Raw genomic sequence first — 9,177 nt, 5'->3', positions numbered from 1 at the left:
CTCCCCTCTTTACCAAGAAGCAGATCTCCTATGAGGTTTCCTGCCTCTGCTTGTGGTCAATGGCTGCTTCTCTCAGGAAGAAGAAACCTGAAAAGCAATACATTGACCAAGGGCTCCTCAACAACGTGGTTCAGTCGCCTTGTTTTAGTTAAAGGCTTCTTTCTTAAGTTTCTTTTTTCAATATTTATTTAATTATTTGTGTATGGGAGTGTGTCTTAGCATGTACCTCTTTGACTGGTGTGAGGATGTATTCCATTGACTGGTGTCAGCATGTATCACCTTGACTGGTTTATGTGGTGTTGGGGATTCGATCATGGCCTTATGTATGTTAGCAAACCGTCCTACCAACTGAGCTACCAGCCCAGCACCCATATGTGTTCCTTTTAGACACCATCTCAATGTGTAGCCCAGAATGTCCTGGAACTCAGGTTCCTACTGCCTCAGCCTCCCAAGTGCTGGCATCACAGGTATGAACCACCAGGCCCCATTGTCCTTTACTCATGAAATACCTACTACATGTTAGTGATAAAAGACATTTGGGACTCAACACTACCTTTGGAATTTTCCAAACAAGGGAGATCAATGTCATTCAGATATTTCAAAATAAATGCAACAATGACTTGATGTTCTGGGTTGAATATAACCATTCTTTTCTTCTCTAAAACTTCTCCAGGTAAAAAAGACACGTGTGTTTGGAATCAGTTTGAAGAGACCAGGGAAACTGTCACACAGTCCCTAACCCAAGGTCAGGAAAATGGTCTGTGACCCACATTCTATCTGCAGCACTGAGCACAGGCTCTGTGCCCAGCAGGGGCTGATGCAGGTCTGAGACATGCGATGACTAGAACTTCTATTAATTGGCACCCTCTGGGTCAGACCAATGGGCAAAAGAATGAAGCCACAAGACAGTTGAGCAAAGCGACTTTGCTTATTTCCTGTTGCTTCTCTAACAGCTGCACACTGATTGGCACGCTGTGGGTGCTTAGTGGATATCTGTGGCCTAAAAGAGAGAACAGAGTCCCCAGCTCAAGGAAAGTTTGATATCTGGGTGAAGACAGGAGCTCATTCCAAGAAACCACATGCACTGTGCCAAATTTCCCATACCAATGTGCTTCATTAAAAAAAAAAAAAATCTGGCTAAGGAGATGGCTCCATTGATAAAGGTACTTGAAGCCAAGGTGGACAATTTGGGTCGCATCCCAGAAACCCACATGGAGAAAAAGAGAAGTGACTTTTGTAAGTTGTCCTAATACACAGACTGGGGTGAGGGAAGGGAAGAAAGGGGGAAGAGAGGGCAAGAAAGAACACGTAACAAACAGAAAAATTAAAAATTTTAGACAAAATTTTTAAAATTTAAGAAGAAAGCCAGGCAGTAGTGGTGTACGCCTTTAATCCCAGCACTCAGGAGGCAGAGGCAAGTAGATTTCTCTGAGTTTGAGCCCATCCTGGTCTACCAAAAGAGTTCCAGGACAGTCAAGGCCACACAGAGAAACCCTATCTCAAACAACAACAACAAAAACAAAAAATTAAAAAACAATAATTCAGACTTATTTACCAAAGAGAAAATAAAGCCCAGATACACTAACTCACAATGCCCCCACCACACAGACTACAAAATGCACCCGTGCCAAGACTTGATTTCTCCACTTCCTGCTATTGCAAGACTCTTTCCAGCCAGCCTGCTCCCACAGCCTCAGCAGCCCCAAATAAACACACAGATGCCATGTTAGTTATGAAACTGTTGGCCGATGACCAGGGTTTCTTATTGGCTAACTCTGTTTTAGTTATTAACCCATCTCTATCAATCTATGTATTGCCACGAGGCTGTGGCTTACCCGGTAATGCCCGGCATGGTGTTACTCCTCTGGCAGCATCACGACTCTGTCCGGCTCCTCCCTACCGTCCCTAGAATACTCCTTGTCTCCTAGTCCCACCTACCTTCCTGCCTCATTGGCCGAACAGTGTTTTATTCATCAGCCGATAAGAGAAACATATACAGAAGGACTTCCCCCATCACTTACCACTCACAGTGACTCCAGGCGATTGTCGGGATATTTCTGGGCAACCAGAAGCAACCTTAGAGCCCCTTTCTCTAAGTCATGGCTCCATTTCTTGGCCAACTGCCTCTTCCTTCCTAGTTTGGGCTGAGGTTGTGTCAAACAACTGTTTCATGAGAGAGTATACAGAGGCCCAGACCAATTCCTCCAAGTTCCGAGTCTCCTACTCAACCAGAAGTCTGGAGCTTAGATGAAAATGTTGGCTGGATTCTGGCACCAGGATTCTTCCTGTCCTCTACCTCCAACACACCATCCTCCCTCCCCACCAGCCCCAGAGCGATGGTTCTAGGCATCTTCCAATCCTTCCCAATCTGCTTTGGGCTCATTTCCCAGGCTTGCCTGTCTTACTCAGGGTATCTGAAGAGACACCATGGCTGTGGCACATTTCCCAGGTTCGCCTGTCTTACTCAGGGTATCTGAAGAGACACCATGGCTGTGGCAATTCTCCTTCTTCTTCTCCTTCTTCTTCTCCTTCTTCTTCTCCTTCTTCTTTGGTTTTTTCGAGACAGGGTTTCTCTGTGTAGCTTTGGAGCCTATCCTGGCTCTTGCTCTGAAGACCAGGCTGGCCTCGAACTCACAGATATCCGCCTGCCTCTGCCTCCCAAGTGCTGGGATTAAAGGCATGCGCCACCAACGCCCATCGGCTGCGGCAATTCCTACAGGCCACATCTCTGATAGTGCCACTCCTTATAGGTTTATCGGGGCCAATTACATTCAAACTACCACAGCCCCAACCTCAGTCTTGGAACTGCTGATGTTTTTGCTGGGTCCTCTGCCTGGGATACCCTCTCTGGCTTTGTGTGATCAGTATCTCTTGCTTACCCTTCAAGCACAAAATCCATCCTGCTATTCATCCTTCTGACTGAGGGGTGGGGCTCAGCACCATCATTACCCTATTGATTATTTTCTTTAACGTGGTCTGTATTTACTAAGTACAGAGACCATCAAAGTATTGAGAATACAGCATGAGATCCCCTCAGGAGGCCACAGTTTAGTGGGAGGTAGTTTCATGGCCAATTTGGCAGCAGACTCCATGGGAATACTAGGAACTAGGGAGGCACTGGCCAGCCAGGGTGTTAAAATCACACATCTAAGGCTTCCGGCAACAGGTGGCGTGCAGCCTGAAGAAAAAGGGTGGGAGTGAGGCTTTAAAGATTCACAAGAACCTGGGGTGAGAGAACACAGCACCCAGAAGTGAAATGTTCATCTCATTTTAGTCTAGAGACTAAGAAGGAAGGGATTTGAAAATGAGGGAAGGAGCTGAGAGCAGAAATCAGAGGAGCCAACAAGAGCTAGGCTTCTCAGAGCCTTGTGGAGAGCAGTCAGGCGTCTGGGTGTAAGGGAGTCACAGCCGATTCTAAGCAGAGATCTGGTTTGTTGGTTTGTTTAGCCACAGGTCTCTGGCATTGTTTGTGGGGTGGACTAGAGGAATGAAAACTGTACCATAAATCCCAGAAGGGGGCTCCAGTGAGCTACATAGGGTCCTCCAGAATTTTGGATCCCCGTAGAACCTCAGATGGTGACCCCACTTGTAAATGCAGGTGTTAGAGTTGTAATTCCTTAAGATGTTGAGATGAAGGTTTCCCAGGTTCAAAGTAAGCTGAATGGAAAAGACACAGTCACAGAGCAGTGTGACTTGAAGAGAGAGGCAGATATTGAGTGAGGTGTCTACAAACCAAGGAACAACCCCAAGTGCTACTAGAACCAAAAGAAACCATAAAAAATTGTGGGACACATTCTTCCTCAGAAGCCTCCAGAGGCAAAGCAACACCTCCCCCTCCATTTTGGAATTTTGGACTTTGGAACACGGACAATAAATTTCAGTTTTAAAACATCCAGTCTATAGCTATGTTGTGTAAATTGTATTATTTTTATTGTTCTATTGGTTGGTTTTTGTTGTTGTGAAGGGATCAGCACCCACCCCCCACCCCCGTTTTAGTAGCTATGACAGGCTAACATGTGCTGGTCTGACCTTGCCCCTCCTGCTCTGGTCACTAGGAAGTCATATACCCTCGTAGCAAGGAACCAATCAGAAGTTAGCTGGCAGGACTGTGCTTTATGGCTCTGGGTATGCTTTACATATAAGTGCACAACAGTGACCTGCAGAGCAGAGCAACCGCCTTGGGAGGGCCTATAGGCCATAACAACCAGTTGACCAATCAACAGAGGACTGGTGTCCAAGCCCGGAAGCACACCAATCCTGAGATTGTTGCTTACCCCTAGACACTCCATTATGCTACTGGGGTCTTTCTCCAACCATCCCCCACAGTGGATGGATGAAGAGCCCGAGCTAACGGGGTTAGCTCGTTAAACAACTGCAATAAAAGACTTTTTGCTTTTGCATCGAAATGGGCCTCTTGGTGATTTGGGGGTTTCAGAATTTGGGCAAAACAGTTGTTGTTGGTTTCTGTTGTTGTTGTTGTTGTTGTTGTTTTTTCTGTTTTTGTTTTTGAGACAAGTCTTGTTTGTGTAATAGCCCTGACTGTCCTGAAACTCACTTTGTAGCCCAAGCTGTACTTGAACTCACAGAGATCTATTTGCCTCTGCCTCCAGAGTACCGGGATTAAAGGCGTGCACATCCATACCTGGCTTGTTATGCTGATTGTAAAAACAACACTAGTACAAGGGCTGATGCAGTCACCTAGGTGGGGTGATTCTTCACCAGGCTGGGGGTCTTGGGGATGAAGACACAGAGAACAAGCAGGATGAGTTGGTCACTGAATTCCACCTTGGTCCAGGAACCAGGAAATCCAGGAGCACCCCAAGCCTTAGTGTCAGAAGGGCTGAGGCTGGCCTCTTTCTTCCATTACACTGCCACCCCCACTCCTTCCTTCCTGGCTGCCTTGGCACTGTCACTGAGACTGTGTCCCTGCCCCACCCCTGTGCTTCTGACAGGGCCAGGTATGGGCCAATTCTGACTCCTTTCCTAGACTATCTAGAGCATAACCCTGGACTTTAGGACAAGGAGACCAACACCTGACCCCAGACCTGGAACTGTTCATATCTAGAGGAAGTCATTTGGAGGATGTAAATAGCATGTACACACTGTTAGATGGGACTGATGGAGGTGATTAGAGGAAACAGACGTCTCCACAGTGAAATTGTGAAGGCGGGGATTAAATGAGCCCACCAGATCCAAGATAAATGATAAACAGCTATTTATTAGGGAAACACACAGACAAAAGTAAATAACCATCGCTGTCTTCCTGCTCCAGAAGATGCAGTCTCTGTACTTCCGAAGCTCTCTGAAACCCAAGAGGGAGAGCCAGCTCCTCCTCTACCTTATAATGGTCATGTCTGCACCTGAAACCATGCCCAAAGGGTGTGGCCACCACTACAAGTCCACTGGCAAGACAAGATGCCACTACAAGTTGTTCGTTTAATCAGAGCCACTGAAGGACCTCAGTCTCTCCCAGGGAGTAGAGACTGTGACCATGTAGCACAGGGGTTTGGGGTGTTATAGGGCAGAAAGGGTTTGGGGGGTAAAAGATTCCATTGTAGGTTACTTCCCTTGCAGTCTCCAAGTGGTAGATACCTCTCAAAGAGGTACGTGGGTCCTCTTATCAGAAGTGTCTGAAATCCCAAAACAGCCCACAGGTGTCATCAGGCAACTTCCTGTGTTAGACCCTCGGAAAACTCAGGCCTCCAGGGTCTCAGCCCAGGACCTCGGTCACCCCAATAACCAGGCAGATTCGAAAGCTTCCTGCAAACTGCATGAGCCTTTATTGTTGTTTAACGAGCTAACCCCATGTTAGCTTGGGTCTTTCACCCACCTGCCATGGCGGATGGCTGGCAAAGACAGCTTGAAGGGGCTGCATAGAGATCTTGTAGGACAGCATAAGGGGAGTGTCTAGGGGTATGCACAGGCTCAGGATTGGTGTGCCTCCAGGCTTGGAGGGCTTACCCTGTGTTGATTGGCCAACTGGTTGTTATGGCCCATAGGCCCTCCCAGAGTGGTTGCTATGCTCTGTGCATCATTGCCATGCACTTGTGCATAAAGCACATCCAGAGCCGTAAAGCATAGTGCCACCAGCTAACTTCTGATTGGTTCCTTGCCACGAGGCAGGGATCTAACCTCTAGTGACCAAGGCAAGGTCAGAAAAGCACCTGTTACTGTCATGGCTGCCGAAATGGGGAGCTGGTCCTTTCACCTGTCCAGCTTCTCTGTTCACCTGCAGCTGTGAGGTCATAACCTGTCCCATTCAGGAAGTCAAGAAGCCCAGTGGAGGGGAAGGAGAGGAAGGAACTAGTCTTTTTTAATTATCTATTTCTTCTAATTTTTAAATTGCACTGTATGTATGTGTGTGTGTGTGTGTGTGTGTGTGTGTGTGTGTGTGTACATAGGTAGGTACCATGGCACATCTGTAGATTTCAGAAGATAATTTGGCTACATCGGTAATCCCCTTCTAGCTTGTGGACCTCAGGGCTTCAGGATTGGCTCAAAGCACCACTGTTCTCTCTCTCTCCCCATCTCTCTCACTCTCTCTCTTTTCACTCCCACCCTTTTCCCCCTCCCTCTTTCTCACACAGCATTTAATCACCAATTAACATGTATTTAGGACGTAATACTAAGACCTAGGCCTCCGTTTAGAAACTGTATTTTGAAATGTAGTCTTTAACAGCTTCTCACACATGTTAGGTATCCTATTTATCCACATTCCTTTCTGCTGTCCCGTCCAACTCACTCAGAGCTCTTCCTTCCAAACACATCCCCCTCCAACTTTGTTTCATTGTTTTAAAATAACCCGCTGAGAGTAACTGGGCCTCTGGCATGTGAATGGGTGTAGGGTTACTTTCTGCAGGGAGAGCTGCTTCCTTTCCAAGCCTCTCCTCTTTCTGTTTCTTCTGCAATCCCGACCACCCACCAGCATCATCACTCGTCTCCAAGGTAACTTGTCATCTTTGCGGGGTCTGACCTGGGCACCAAGGGCCTTTAGAGGTGGATCCAGGGCTTCTTGTGCAGCTGTGATCTGATCCTAGGGAAGCCTGGCACCAAGAAGGCTCCAGAGGACTATGGTGGCCTCCAGAGTACCCAGGGAGGCTCAGAGCGCATCCTGCCCAGGGATCTCCAGAGAGTGTTTTCTGAGGAATTTCTGGAGAGTGTAAGGATAAAGACAGGCAGGGCTCAGCCTTCAACCTGCCCACCCCCTTACAAAACTTATGGTGTGAGCTAGGGGGACCAGCATCTCCTCTGCCACCCCTCAAAGCAGGGGTCAGAGAGTGACTTTCAGGCCACCTTCGCGCAAGAGCTGAAGAGAGGGGTGCGTCTAAGGAGACAAGGGGACTGTTGGGTGTGAACCTTGGACCCAGCAGGAAGGAGATCCACCCACAGGTGTGGCTCCTCATTCCAGGATCCTGCACCCTGGACAGCCTTGGGCTTCCCAGTCACGGATGGTAACGTGACAGTTGCACTAGAGAGCTTGAAGCTGTGTTGTGCCCAGAGTGTGCGTGCCTGTACAGGCCAAGTGTGTGTATGGAGCCTGGCACTGTGTAGATGTGTGTGTGGGGGCAAGATCTTGCTGTTTGTGTAAGAGCTCGGGTTTGAAAGTAGCCCACGTGCACACGCGAGCCCTGTGAGTGCACTCAGTTCACTAACAGTCTCCAGCCCAGTTTGTGGGAAGTGGGTGCGGGGTGTGTGTGTGGGGGGGGGGGGAGTGCCCCGCTGCCAAGGCAGTACAACTCTGAAAAGTGCTTCCGGAGAGTCCTCCCGCCGCGACCACCCACCAAGGCTGGATCCAGGGGCTGCCCTCTTTTTCTCTATCTCTCTAATTCATTTTCTCTCTATCTCTTATTGTGTCTCTCTCCTGTTTTTGCCCCCAAGTCTTTGATTCTGTATCTATTGTCTGGTTCATTTTTTTATTCTAGCTCTCTTGGCTTATCTCCCTGATTCCCAAAAGCCTCCTCAAAAGCCCGCCCCCCCACCGTCTCCCTCTCCCTCCACACGCCGCCTTTCCAGACTCTCACTATGTATTCCAGTAAGGAATTGAATTTCCTATCATCCTGCCTCCCATGCCCAGTGCTGAGATTTCAAGTATAAGTCACTATTTCCAGAATCCCACTTTGTCGGTTTAAAAAGTGAGGTAAAAATTTCTAAATGCAACAGCACCAAGGTATATACTGTACTCACTGTGTTGGGCAATCATTATCTACATCTGGTTTCAAATGCTTTGTATCACCCCCGAGGTACCAGCAAGTCACTTCCCCTTCCTGTCCCTCTGTGGACTGACTGGCTGTGAAGGACATTTCTTAGGGACAGAGCCAGAACTCACATGGCCTCTTTTCTGTTTTTTTTTTTTTTCCTCCTTTTTTTAAAAAAAATTAAATTAGAAACAAGATTGTTTTACATGTCAATCCCAGTTCCCTCTCCCTCCTCTCCTCCCCTGCCCCCCACTAACACCCTACCTATTTTGTACCCTTTCTGCTCACCAGGGAGAGTGAGGCCTTTTATGAGGGATCTTCAGAGTCCTTTGAGATAGGGCCTAGGCCCTCTCCTGTGTGTCTAGGCTGAGAGAGTGGAATGGGCTCTATGTGGAATGGGCTCCCAAAGTCCATTCCTATGCTAGGGATAAGTACTGATCCACTACAAGAGGCCCCATAGATTGCCGAGGTCTCCACACTGACACCCACATTCATGGGGTCTGGATCAGTCCCATGCTGGTTTCCCAGCTATCAGTCTGGGGACCAAGAGCTCTCCTTGTTCAGGTCAGCTGTTTCTGTGCGTTTCACCAGCCTGGTCTTGACTCCTTTACTCATCACTCCTTCTCTGCAACTGGATTCAGTTCAGTTCAGTGTTTAGCTGTGGGTGTCTGCTTCTGCTTCTATCAGCTGCTAGATGAAGGCTCTAGGATGGCATATAAGTTAGTCATCAATCTCATTATTAGAGGAGGGCATTTAAGGTAGTCTCTCCACCGTTGCTTAGATTGTTAGTTGGTGTCATCTTTTTTGTAGATCTCTGAACTTAACCCTAGTGCCTGATTTCACTTTAAACCTATAATGGCTCCATCTCTTATGGTATCTCCGTTATTCTTCCCCCTACACCACCTTCCTACTCCCTTATGTCCTCTTCACCCCTCCTCTTCTCCCCTTCTCATTCTCCTAGCTCTCTCTCCCCTCTTCCCGT

This window comes from Cricetulus griseus, chromosome 5 (assembly GCF_003668045.3).
Source record: "Cricetulus griseus strain 17A/GY chromosome 5, alternate assembly CriGri-PICRH-1.0, whole genome shotgun sequence".
NCBI lineage: Eukaryota > Metazoa > Chordata > Mammalia > Rodentia > Cricetidae > Cricetulus > Cricetulus griseus.
The sequence above is the reverse complement of the archived record's forward strand: the minus strand, read 5'-3'. Positions refer to the sequence as shown.